This window comes from Gavialis gangeticus, unplaced genomic scaffold (assembly GCF_001723915.1).
Source record: "Gavialis gangeticus isolate Ggan-Ray unplaced genomic scaffold, GavGan_comp1, whole genome shotgun sequence".
In the NCBI taxonomy this organism is placed as follows: Eukaryota; Metazoa; Chordata; order Crocodylia; family Gavialidae; genus Gavialis; species Gavialis gangeticus.
Window position 1 is genome coordinate 64,504,980 of NW_017729004.1, and position 14,175 is coordinate 64,519,154.

Here is a 14,175-nt window from a genome sequence, read left to right on the forward strand (position 1 = left end):
TATCAATCAAATAATTCTGCCTCCTAATATATATCATCACAATCAAAAACTGGTGTATTTACATTCCCACAGTATTTGTATCATCTCTGGTTCTTCACATTTTCTGTTTTAAAAAGAACTCCAGACCTCAATGTACTTTAGATTTTATGCAGTTCTACCTCTTGGTTTAGAGGGGGAAAAAGTCTGTTGCATTGGTTTTAATACTTACTGCCAAATATTTTTTCTATTCTTATTTAAGTCAATTGGGCATTTCAGTCAGTGCTGCTAGGCATAACTAGCTTAACAGAAGTTTATCTTAGTAGCTATTTACTATAATTTGTGGTGTAAATTGGAGACACTTCAGTTGTTTGATAGCTACTTTGCAGTCGATCAGAAATAGAGCTTTAATTTAATTCTACATTGGTCCCATTAGAACTTTAGAGCAATCCTCTAAAGAGAGCAACAAGCCGAGAACTGGAGAACCTATACCCCTGAGAACTAGACAGGCATTTTAGCAGGGTAGACTCTGTATAGTTTTGTGGCCTGTCCATTACTCTCAAGCCTGGCACAGGAGATCATTTATCTACAAGGGCATTAGAAAATATCTATAAAGACATTATAGTAATGCCTGAACATTAGGGAGGCTAATGATCACGACAGTATTATTACACAGGTCAAAATCTTTCATGTGAAAAAGGGGGAGATCTCGCACTCCATAATCTCAAATAGTATAGTTTATCCTGGCATTTCTCCAGCCAAACAGTTTAGGGGGCTCCTGCCCATCACTCATGGTAAAGCAGCCTTTAACTTTTGCAAGCTGGGTGTGGCAGACGTTCGGTAAAGAGCTCCATTCCTGGAGTTCCAGGTGACGAGACTGAGGAGAGGGGGGTCACCCCTTGCTCTTGATTGTTTTTTTTAAATGGTACATGTCCAGTTTTAGTGTGTATCTCATTCAGGGCTTCTGAGCTTTTTTTTGATAAGTCAGTGTTACTCTATATTTTTAAATAATATTAACAGTAAAGTCTGGTACTTACTATGCTGATTGATAGTAACTTTTCAAACTAGTGAAAGTACACACTCTGACTATATGATGCCCAGACAGCACAGTTTATTGTCAAAACATACTTTAACAGTTCTGTGAATACCAGAATAAACATTATAAACAGTAAACTGTGGAGGGAAGCCAAGTTATTCATCTACAAAGAAAGAGATAGTTAAATTACACGTGGAATAAAAGTCTATTCCAAATAACATTGCATATGTGAAATGTGCAGGTGGACAGGAGTGATTTACTCTGGTGTTTTGACTGGGTTATGTGTGTTCTTTTCTGCGTATGTAGACTTAGAGAATGAAAACTTGCTGAACCTCATTTAGTACCTTGCCTTTTGCCACTACTAGCCTTTTTTGCAATCACAAATTGCTGCCTCCTGGTGTGGTCAGTGTTTCTTTAATCTTTTTTAACTGAACGGCTAGTATGTAGGTCCAGCTCCCATGGCTACCCTTTAAAGTCCTGAATCAAAATGGTCACATTTAAAAATGTTTTAAGCAACCAGCTGCTCTTATTATTCTCAATGGGAAGCTAGTGAGTGCTTAACACCTTTTGAAGTCTAGCCATTTCAATCAGTTACCTAAGTGGGAACTGAGGTCTTTGAAAATGTATGTTGTTGGTTGTGTGTGCAGAACACATTTATAGTTCTGGCCTGGGGTGTTTGTACCAATGCACTGTTACAGGAGGACATAACTTGGCATATTTGAAGTTTTTCTGTTTTTTACATTTGGTGTGTCATTTGAGGTATCAATGCATTATTATTGGTAGGAACTCATTTTACTAGATGTCATGCAAACACAACAAGAATACAGTATCTACCCCAAAGAGTTTTCAGTAGGTACATTGGACAGATGGGGAAATATAGAGAAATGCTAAGACAGTACTGGCACATGATTGTTGCTTTTTTGTAAGACCATAGAAAAGGTACATGTTGAAGAAGACTGAAGAAAGATCATGAATAAATTTACAATGATTTCCTCGGGTTTTTGGTTGTAGCCATGTTGGTCTAATGCCATAGGCAAGCAAAGTTCTTTGAGTAGATGTGATCTCTTTTTTAGACCAACTGAGTAGTTGGAAAAACGTTCTTAGCAAGCTTTTGGGTGCAGTCACCCTTCTTCAGGTATAGGGAGCCTCTACTGTTTTGAGACTCCAAGGAAAGAGAGAAGCTAAAAGTGTGGCAGGATGTCAGTGAAAATGTAAATAGGTAGAAAATAAAAAGACAAAAGGTAAAGCAGGTAAGAGAGGGGGAAGATAACAGGGGGAAAATGGTCAAAGTGAGACATTGCAGTGATAGAATACAAGGTAGAAAAGAGGCTGTGAGAAAGGAAATTGTAGGATAGTGGTCATCAACCAGTGGATCTCGAGCCACCAGTAGATCTCAGAGCCTCTTGGAGTCAATCTGAAGCTGGGGTGGGGGGCTGAGTGCCTGCATGCATGCACACACATGCCCCAGCCTAGCAGGTCAGTCTGTGCGGGAGGGAAGGGGTGGGGGCTAGATCGAGATGCCTGCGGTAAGGGACAGTGCTACAGGGGCAGGAGCAGGGGTAAGTTGAGTAGAGTCCCAGCCGAGTGGTATTTGCTTGCTGGGGGGACACACCCCCAAATAATGTTTTCTTCCTGTGCCTTGATCTGTGCCCCCTGCCCGCCTGCCCTTCCTGCCCTACAGAGTTACCTGCTGGGTGCGGGGCAGCAGCACACAGTAGATCTTGGGTTGTTTCTAAACGCCAAAGGTGATCTCCTACTTTAAAAGGTTGGAGACCACTGTTGTTAGGAGATCAGGAAAACAGGAGTGAAACAAGCTAAAAGTGTGACAGGATGTCAGTGAAAATAAAAATAGGTAGAAATTAGAAAAACAAAAGGTAAAGCAGGGGAGGAAAGGGGAAGAAAGCAGGGGAAAACAAGGCCAAAAGGAAACTCTACAGTTGTAATAATATAAGGTAAAAAGGAGGCTAACAATGAAAAAGGAAATAATTGGAAATTGGGGAGACGAAGGGCAGAAAAGTAGGAGAAGGGAGCGGGGAAAAGAAGAATGTAACCAGTCAGGTCAGGAAAATCCTACTCCCCTTTTCTCCTCAAAACTCAAAGCCCTTTGTCTCCCTGATTTCCAACTTTTTCCTTTTTCATTCCATTTTTCCTGCCACATTTTTATCCTCTCTCTTTCCTTGGAGTCTCAGAACAGCAGAGACTCCCTGTGCCAGAAGAAGGGTGACTGCACCTGAAAGCTTGCTAAGAAGTTTTTTCCCAATGAGTTCCTTTACACCTTTCTCAGTCTTTCCAGGAAACCAGTCAAATGAATAAGGGTAGAACTAGACAGGAGGGCAATCTAGCAATTCACAGGCAGTGAAACCATCCCATCTTCTGTAAAAGAGGTCTTGGTTTATTCTGAATTACCCAAATGGTAATTACCCATTCCAGTCTGTATCCTGCTCAAGGACCAGTCATAAAGAGAAGTGGCTTTCAGACACCTTTCTCTTGTCTCCCCTGGCCATATCTTGGGCCACTCAGCCAGACCTGGGAATGGAGTCCAATATCTTTTAAAATCAATAGTCCGATATCTGTTATACCTAATAGTCTCATGCTAGTAGTTTTTTAAAAAGTTTTTCTCAACTCAATTTTCTGATGAATAAAAGTGTTAACTTTTATTGATGCCCTGCTGGAAATTTAGCACTTTAATTTGCACCTGTGCTTCATTAATTATTCCTCTTAGACTGTTCATGGGGGTTTTTTCAACATTTTAAGGTTCTTTATTCCTAATCCAACATCTTTGATGAAGCCAGGTTCTGCTTTGATTCGAACAAATCAAAGTTAGGTTGTGAGGTTTGAAAAACTGCTAAAGTTTTTTTCTAGCTTAATTTTTGAAGTTATTTTTGTTTCAGTTTGTTCAGTGGTAGGTCTCTGTTCAGCTAATGGGCTGATTCAAGAGCAGCAATGACTTATGGATACCACAGAGGTAAAGATAAAAAAAAAAATCTGTTGCTTGATTCCCTTTAGAAAACAATCAGCTGGTGTTACCAAAGTTTCTCCCTCCAGGCCTTTTTTCCTTCTCTGTGTATACTTAGTCACAGAGGGCATAAAATTATGAAGGCCTTCAAACAGACACAAATGCCAATTAGAGTTGTTTATCATTTGTAACATGGTATCCTGATGCTCATCATATAGAGGAAAAGAGGTAGAAAAAAAACCCTTCTACAATGAACTGTATTTTGAAATCTACTTACAAATATTCACAAGGAAAGATAGTATCTATGTATATTCGAAGAGTTGTAATTGCACAGATATGATGTAGCTGCAGCAACAGGAGCAAAGCAAGAACAAGCAGCCCTTAAGTTCCTTAGAAAGATTTCCAGATTTCGCAGATTTTCAGACTCTTAGTGTTAGAGCAATAAGAACAAACAAGAAGAATCTCTATATTAAAAGAAGAAAAAGGCTGACACAAGAGCCTCCATACCTAGGAACAGGGAGTGACCTTTCTTCATCATCTCCAGAATTGCTGTCACAGCCAAGGATAGTTAAACAAAAAAGCCCTACGCAGCAGAGAACCAGTCAGCATGCATTTGAACATCATTTGGAACTCAAAGTTTTTCTCCAAAAATAGTGCCCATCCTTTTTGTTGTACTACAGCCAGTGCTGATATTCTCACTGAGGCTCACAGATGTCTCATTTGAGACAGTCCTGGTTCTCCCACATTTTGATGCAGACCAAAATAGGAGTCACACAGCCATTTACACCAGTAGCCCTTTCCAGGCTAAGTACAGATGGTCAGAAAACTTGAAGCTGAATCAATTCAATCTTCTCAGGTTACTCTAAGCTGTGTAGATTGAACCAATAAGCAAGTGAACAGACATTTGCTTTCAGTTCTGGAAATGCAGCCATGTGCCTCCAGTGGCCCAGGCCAGAAGCCAGGGGGATGCTAGAGTACACCGTCCTGCTTGCCTGAGCAAACACATTGGGCCAAAGATAGCCTGCCAAAGATAGTTGTGAGGGAGGTGCAAAGCATCTTGGGATGCTGGGGGCACTTTGAGTTAATTTGAATCTGTTAACTTAAATCAGTTAAGCCTGATATTATCTTAAACCAGTGTAACCCAGGTATACCCAAGGGCGTGCCCTATTCTCAGTCAGATTGGATGGGTAGGCAGGAGAGAGTGCTGTGAGAGGGATGCCAGAATTTTGAGTGAATCCCTCTTTCCTCTATAGAGTTAGTCCAAGCCCAAAGTTCTTAATGATATACAATTTATTGAGTTATACATAAACATAAAACTAAATATCAAATAAATATATTTACATGGTGAACATTAACCAATAACCAAGGTCAAAACCTAAATAATACTATTTACTCATCACAATAAAACAATTTCAGCAGCATCAACACAATACAACATCACAATACAACATTTCAATTACAAAATGTAAGGTGCAAACACGAACAACCTTAATATCATCTATTCCTTAATATAGTCCCTGACCCATGGTAAGAGAGAGTTCTCCTTCCGATGGGATCCCTTTGGGCCTTGACTAGGTGGGGGGCTGCTCACCCAGCCCTTTCTCTGGGTTTGCCCGCCCCAAATGTCTTTCCCCTGTGGGACCCAAGGGCCCAATGACGCACGCTCCCTCAGGTGGCAGTAGTCAGGGGGCAACTCGATGGGGTCTCCTCTGCTGGAGCACCTCTCCAGGCCTCTCCCACATGGCTGGGCTCCTCCCCACCCTACGCCTTACTCAGGGCACCAAAGGCTCAGCTCCTTTCAGCTGCTGCACCACCACTGCTGCCTTCTGGGTGCTGGGCCTCACGCTGTAGCACTACTATTTCCCCATGCCCTGGCTTCAGCTCCAAGGGCTCTTTTAGCACAGGCGAGGCCCTTCGGGCTCTGGCCAGCCATCCTCACACCGGGTGACTAACCCAAGCAGCCTCCGTTGCTCCCTGGCTCCCAAGGCTCGGGCCTGTGCACCATCCTGTGCACCATGGGACATGGCCACTTGCCAGGAGTTGGGACCTGAGCTGCTGCACTGCAGCCCCCAAGGCCCTTGCCCCATGCACTGCTCTGTGCACCATGTGACCTGGTTGCAGCTCCCAAAGCCTGGGCTCCATGCACCGACCCACACACTGTGATGGGTCCAAGCCGTCTCACGCCACTCCCAAGGCCAGGTCTCCCCGCACCATCCCTGTGTGCTGTCAACAGCCTGAGCAGTCTCACACCACTCCCAAGGCTGTTCCTCCAGTGGCAGCTTCAGGATTCTTGGGCCTATTGCCTTCTGGGGGAGAGCTCCCTAGCTTTTCTTGGCTCCGCGCTTCTTGAGTCCCTTGCAGCATCTGCCCAACCTGCCTAGCACTCTCCCCTTTTATACTCTTCGGGGGCTCCACCTCTGAAGTTCTCCAGACCTGGCTGGTGCAGTTCCAATTCAGGTCCAGATGCTCCTTGCTCGCTCCCTTCAGAAAAGGGTGGGACATTGCTTCCCTTGTGCTGCCTCTGGATTGCTGGGCAGGCTCCACCAATCAAACAGCAGACTCTCAGTCCTGAGACTCAACCCAAGCTCCAAAAAGGTAAGCCTGCTATACTAGTTTCAGTCATGTTGAAAGTGGTTTATGTGCAGCTTCTGTTGTGTTACAGATTTGAACTGATTTCTGATCCCATACACTAGTTCACATGTAATTTCTGTCCCTAACCCCAAGCTGCATTGTTGCTTCTCTGCCAATAGGTGATCAGCAAGAGCACATAGGCTGACAGGCTTATCTCTGGAATAACTCTCAATAACCTTACAGATGCATACCAGGGGGTGCATCCCCACAAACACACACATGCAGGGGCACATGTTTCCAACAGGAAAAATAGCAGTGGCTCATATTTTATGCCACAGCTATTTGTCCCCAAGCACACTGCTCCCCACGTGCTCAAGCATGCGGCAAAGGACCAGGGTGGGGTAGGGGATGCTGGGGCCACCATCGATGCTGGACCCCAGCAGCCTTACCTGGGGTTCTGGGGGCCTCCTGGGGCAGCAGCATCACTGAGCTGGCTAGCAGCAAGAGCATGGCTCTGGCTGGCCAAACTCTGATTTCTGGTGGTGCACACTGCTGCCACGTGTGCTGTGTTGCTTTTTTTGCCAGCAGGTTTTTTATACACCAGGATCTGTCAGTGTCAAAAAAACCCACTGTGCTGCTAATTAGCAGTATGGCACATGGGTGCTGTGTCCCATATGTGGTTTGCCATGCCTCAAACTGCACATGCATGCTTGTGAAGATGCACCCATTATGTCCCAGGCAAAAGCGTTATCACATGTTATCCCACACACTTGAAGTGAGACAATGGCTATATATGTCTGTAAGATCCTGGGACAAAATGCTTCCCCCCCCCACCAGCAAATGCACTTTTTCATTTTACAGCCCAAGAAATGTTAATTTGTTAAAACCAAAAGTGTTTGTGAAGCAAGGTAAATTTTAACAAATATCCTAAAAAAAACCCTCCTGATTTGAAATATTACTAGTTGATAAAACAGATCATCACATTTCAAACTGGAAAGCTGTAGCCTTTCAAGTTGAAAGTAATTCTCACATTCAAATTTTAGTACATTTAACCTAACAACCACTTAAAATGTTGAAACTAGGTTTGTTTGTTTTTTCAGATTTTGAGTTTGAAATATAAAATTTTGCAACTTTTCATTTCAGCCTGGAGTGCAAAAATTTTTATTTAGATTCCATGGTACAGAAAAAACATTTTCTGCCTAGTGTTATACTTCATGAGCTTTGCACAATTTAGGAACTGTCCCCTCTTCAAACTTAAATTTTGCTTTGTTTTAATGTACTGATGCTATCCAGAAAGGCATTAGTTTCTTTGTCCAAAAATTCAGATAATTTTTGTTTTGGGCTTGAGTTTGGAGAACTTTATTTCTTTTGAAGCCTGCAGACATGTTTTATTTCTCTAGTCTAATTGAATCTCACTCATTCTCTTTCACGTAATGCATAATCTTATCACATTAACATCAGAAATTCAGCATGTGCTGTTCATAGTTATATTCCAACTATGATAACAACAACAGGAGAACAAAGATTTTCCTCATGCATGTTTTTGGAAGATCTGAGGTTTCTGTGAGAATTTCCTGTTATGAAATTTCCAGTATACTAAGTATATTTGTAGTGCTTTTTATTCCTCTTACGAAGGAATCCAAATAACACTTCATTTACTGTCTTCTAAATTAGCAGACAGAGATAGGCCATTCTTTGTGAACCTGAGGTTATAAACTGCAAGGTAGTAAACATGAAATTCTCTGTCATTTTTTCTTGTTAGGTACTGCTTGTGGGTTTTTTTGCACTGGCCTTTACATCTTTTGTGTATGTGCTTTACCTTGTTTTCCATTTGTACAGTACAGGGTTATCTTTGAACTGCCAACTATTGTCATGAAGATGTATGTTTCAAGCAGTGAAAGAACATTCTTGAGTGTTTTGACTTCTGCATAACTTCAGGGTTATTTCTTGTATAGGTTTCATGATATTGTCACAATACTTTGGTGTCTGTAGTTGCTCTCTCCACTGAAACAACAATTTGAAATGTACATTTTAGGATCAAGTCAGCCTGAGTTGATAAGTGGTTGTATTTTCTTCATGCTGCACGCCATGCATTAACCAGTCCCTTGCGATATAACTTTAACCTTTCTCAACCTGGCAATGTTCTCTTTATTTCCTCAATTTATCCTCATATTCAGACTTTGTCTGTCTGATTATGAAGGTGGGAATGCTCTACAGTTATTATTGCAGTTCTATTTGGGCTATGTGGTTTCTGTAGAATTTTGACAATCTTAGCATTTTTTTCTGATAGTTCAATAGCAGACTACTCGTGCAGCAAATTGTTTTATGTTGTACTTGGTAAATCATCCAACTTGTTCATTGTTTACTGTTCCAGTCTCTTGATATAGGTGGCCAAGTCATCTGTTGAGCTGTCCATCTTATTTCCCCACCACAGCCCAATATGTCTAACTCTTTTCTATCTAGGTTAGGATATTCACAGTGTTTGTAGGTGGCTGCAGTTGTGAGGTAAAGTTTTTAAATTTAACTTTCTGTAGACTTATGTGGTCATTCTGTTGTATTTCTGGGTTTGCATGTCATCCTAATAGCCATTCATGCCTCTATCCTTTCCATAACATAAAGAATATTGGACACCCACAGAAACACAGCTGGATTCCAAGTCACTTTTGGAAGAGGAGTACCTGTTGCTAAAGAAGGTTTCTAATGTTCTGCAAGTGAGGGGACCTTCAGGCTGACATTTTCAAATTTTCCTTCAAGTTCCAAATAATTTTTGGAAAAACAGTAAGAGTATGGAAGTTGGCAAAATACAGTTAGCAATAGCACTAGAATTAGACCAGAGATAACCCCTCTTACATAAAAGATCAAGCTAAGTCCAGCATCTAAGTCATAATCTGAGACAAGGATATGCAAAACGGATTACAAAAGGAATAGTGACAACACTGAACATAATTGTTTCCAGAGCTCAATTGACTCACTTATGACCTTATTGCACATCAAATTTAGGAGGCTCCTGGAGCTCTTAACCCCTGGATTGTCCATAAATTAATACCTGAAACTAGTTTTAAATACATTTTGGGCAGCTTAAAATTATGCTATTCCAGGGCAGGTTTATCTCTGGTCTGTGTTACCCATCTCCACAGATGAGCCGCCCAAGTTGCGGACCTCCAGCATCCCAGGATGCAGTGTCCCCTCCCCTGCCCTCCTGTTCTATGTGGACAAAATTTCCACCCCTGAATTCTACTGCCAAGGGATCAGTTCTGGCACTAAGCCCAACTCCCCCTCCTGCCCCTGAGAGTGTAACCTTCCCACTTTCATGGGTGAAACTCCATGCAAATAACCTGCAGCACACATGCCACCTAGCTAAGTCACAGGGCATGGTCAGATCCAGGAATGGGGCAGTGGCTCCCCCAAAAGCACTTCCCTCACTGCTCCCACATCCCAGCCACCCCAGGAAACACGACCAGCACCCCTTATGCCCAAATCCTAAATCCCAATTTATTTAAATGTGAAACCTTCTTTAATTTACATCCTCTTTATTTCTTTTTAAACTATTCTTTTTTTTACCTCTTTTTATTTTACCCTTCAGTGGCTAACTTCCTTAATTTCACCACCCTTCCTCCACCCTCATTTCCTTTCCACCTCCCATTTCTTTACCCACCTGCATCCCATTAACTTTCTGCTTCCCAGCTTCATGTTTCAACACCCCCCCAGCTCATTTCTCACCTGTCTTACCTAGAGCAGGGATAGAATCCTGTCCTGATTCACCAGCCCTCTAGTGGCCAGTCACAGATGTGCAGGTGGGATCAGTCAGAGAAAGTTTTTAGCCATAAGGTGTGACTGCTCCAAACTCAAGCAACACTAACACTGATCAACATTTCAGCAGCTCAAAGTGCAAGGCCTTTACTAGGTTTGATTTGATAATCTCAGCTTTAAGGGGAGTGGTGACTAACCAGTGTCTTGAGAAGGGCTGCCTCTTAAGTTCTGAACTGGGGTCTGCACATACTTTAAGTACTTCTAATCCTGTAAGGAAAAGTATTTTGGGTTGTGTGTAGTTCCTTAAAAAAATAATATGCCTAGAAAATGGCAATACACTTTGTTGGAAAATAGAAGCAAGACCATATAAGACAAAAGCAATATTGGTCAGGCTGAGACCATTATTGGGAAGAGTGTTGTGGACTCTTCATTCAGGGAGCCAGAGAAATTGTGGGGTGAGGGGAATAGGGTGACAGTAGCAATTGCTGCTGGGGATATCTCCAAGCACAGAGCGTGAGAAAAATAGGCATGGCTTTGGAAACCCCAGGTGCAAACCCTGGTGTTCCTGAAAGGGAAAGGAGAGCCAATCACACCCCGGGGAACTCACCTCCCGAGTGGGCTGGGGTGGAACAAGAGCTGTTTGAGCCGTTGTTCCGCTGGCTCTTCAAGAGGCTGCTTCCTGGGTGGGGTGGCAGCCAGCTGATTATGGCATCTGGAACCGCCACTGTGTGGAATTTAAAAACCCCACCAGAAGCCAGCAGCGGGAGGAAGCCAGCTGCGAGTGTGCTGGCCGGACGGAGGCTCTGTGTGCCAGCAACAGCAGCTTTGGGGGTACTGCCCCATGGCAGAGGAGAAGGAGCAGTGGCTGGCACTAGGCTGGGGACAGGCAGTTCCAAGTCCTTCAGCATTAAAGAAATCCAAGTGGCGTTCCTCTCGGGGAGGACGCCTGGCACCTGTGGCTCAGACCCCTGAAGCAAGGGGCTGAAGCTCCAGGTGTGCTCAGCATCTGGATGGAAGACTTGATTGTTAGAGTCAACACTGGACCCCATAGTCAAGGGGTTGACATCTCATTGGGATGAAGAACTGAGTTACCCGAGCAGTTGGTGAGTGGGCAGATTGTAGGGGAGGCAGAGCCCCAAGGAACACCGTGGTGCACCTGTGAGTACCCCGTCTCTGGGACAAGAGGGGAAGAAAACACCACTGAACCCCCTCCTTCTTTATACATATCAAGTCATGGGAGATGACTTGGGGGACCCCAACAGTGGGGTGGAGCCATACTCACAGCACCTACTCGGGGCTTGACAATAGGAAAGGGAAGAACACTGTAAGTTATATTCATGGGAAACACTCGAGCTGAACCCTTGGGTGGAGAACATCCCATATTCTTTCCTATTTAAGGTCCCAGGGCAGAAGTCTGTAGTGGAGTATTCTGGCTCTTCTGTTAGTAAAGAGGTAGTGGTGATCATCACTGTGACACAAAAGTGAAGAACTATATGAACCCTGCATAAAAGGAATATTTCAAAGAAATATTGAAATATTTCACCCAGAGAGTTGACAACTGGAGTCCTGTACCAAGAAGTGAAAACTGACCCAGAAAGGCCAAGAACATTTTGGATTTTGTTTACCTTAAACCCTTCTAGCATTTACTTTGGCAAAAGCAAGGAGAAACTGAGGTGGCAGGCACATCCTAACACCAGATTCAGTAAGCCAGTATTGGCATGAAATTAAAACTCTCTACTTTACAAGATAAGAGTGCCTTAGTGTAGATGAAAGAAATGAACAGACCTCTGTATATTTAGTCACAGAAAAGCACAGGGTAAATATTAGTTTTTCCCTGAGAAACAAATTCAGCTGTAGCTAGATCCTGTTCGCTTTGAAGTCAATAGGGAAACTCAAATTGACTTCAAAAGCAAATGCTAGGGCCCATGTCAGGGAAATGAATAAATTAGCGTGTTAGCATGTGTGTTAGCATGATTGGTTGTGCAGGGAGCTGTATACGGCTTGTGCCTTTCTAGGCAAGAGGCATTAGATATCTTTACATTATTAAAAAAAAGCATGGCATGTGAAATAACCTGTCCTAATTACACTGCTGAAAATGCCAGGAAAGTGAAGCCAATCTAAACAAGCTCCTATTAATTCATTAAAAACAGCACTGGATGCCATAAGGTAAAATTGCTTGGAAATAGACTTGCAACAGGGGAAATATTTGTGGGTAGATTGTCTCTTTTTAGCCAACAAATTAAAACCACATTTGAAAAGTCAACTTAATTTGATATACTGATATCCTTATTAGTGCTAATTTGGAAAAAAATAACTAGCACCAAGTAAACTTCATAGATCTGAAAGGAAATTCTTCAGTGGTGAAATATAGTTATCATCTTGACCTATTTAATGAAATTATCTATTTCATATTGGTCATCAGAAATCTACCATTAATACATTAAGAAATCTGTACAACAGTGTTTGGAGCTGACACTGTTTTCCAGGATTAACACTGCCTGGGTTACACTAATGGTGGCAGAGAGCCATTGATTTTTCCAGATAACAGAAATAAAACAGTTGATCAAATAAAAAGGGTATACAGGATCATCCACAAAAACAGAAATTTAAGATTTGCAGTTTCACAACGAGAGACCTCTTCCCCAGGTTGAGCATATTGAAAATGTGTTGTGCATATTGGAAATGTGTGTGCTTTTAAATTTAGGGCTCTGCTCTTCAAGGTAGGAATTTTTTAAAATGGCAAAACACTCTTCCCCCTCCCATCCCCCACAAGTATTGTTCTGTGAAATGGTCGAACCATTTCATCTGGAACTGTTAAAAAACCAGCAAAAGACAAACAAGTTTTCATGGAAAATGACAGCCTAAACTGTTAATTATGGCAACATTTTAAAAACAATTGAAAATAGTATTTTGTTCAAAAACCTTAACCATAGGCCATGCAACCTCTGTCTGTAGAATCTTGGGGGAGGCAAAGATTTTTGGGGGGTGATAACTTTTATTGGACCAACTGTTGCTGGAATAAAATTAGACAAGCTTCTGAATGCAAGGCATTCTTCATTCAAACTTGTCTAACTTTATTCCAACCATGCATCCCACAAAGTCCTTGCTTCCCAGAAAATTCCTGGACCACCACAGCTTCATCACTCTTAACACTACTATAGAAACATGAGTCATTTCTCATCCTTTGCTGCTGTTGCCTTGCTAAATACAGTGATCTGTGCAGCATATACTACACTGTTACACTCATTTCTGTTACATCCACCCTGTTACATACATTCACTATAAGTGATTCAACAGATTAGGCTTCTGTTATCTTTTTGGAAAGATTCTCTTGTGATCCTTCTAGAATTCATGAATACTCAGTCTGAATTTTTCTCAGCTAAATTTCATTTTGTGATTGTAAGATGAAACCCACAGAACTATTTCCATCCTTTGTATTTACACTTGTTCTTGATTACCCTATTTCCCTCTAGACATAATTTAAGTTACTGAAACTTATTCTATTTTTTTACTCACCACATCTTTACCATGGTATCTGAGTGCTTTGTACGAGTGCATTATATACTATGACTTTGTTCTCTCTCCCTTTCAGACACAGGGTTATATGTTTTTGAAGAGGGGAAGCTGAGTGTGTATTTTAGGCCCCCTCTACACGTGCAGATAAAGATGCAATGGGATCTAATGCACAATCCAAACAATCATGCCACCTGCCTTGCCACATGTGAAGAAGTAGGTTTCACATAGTTTCAGGTACCTACAAGCCTGGGAGTTTATGGTAACCACAATTCCTCAGCTCTAGGGGCTTCATGCACACTCAGGGCAACCACTCCCCCTGGCTGCCAGGATACAACTGGGTCCCAACATTCAGCATCTACAACTGTGGGAC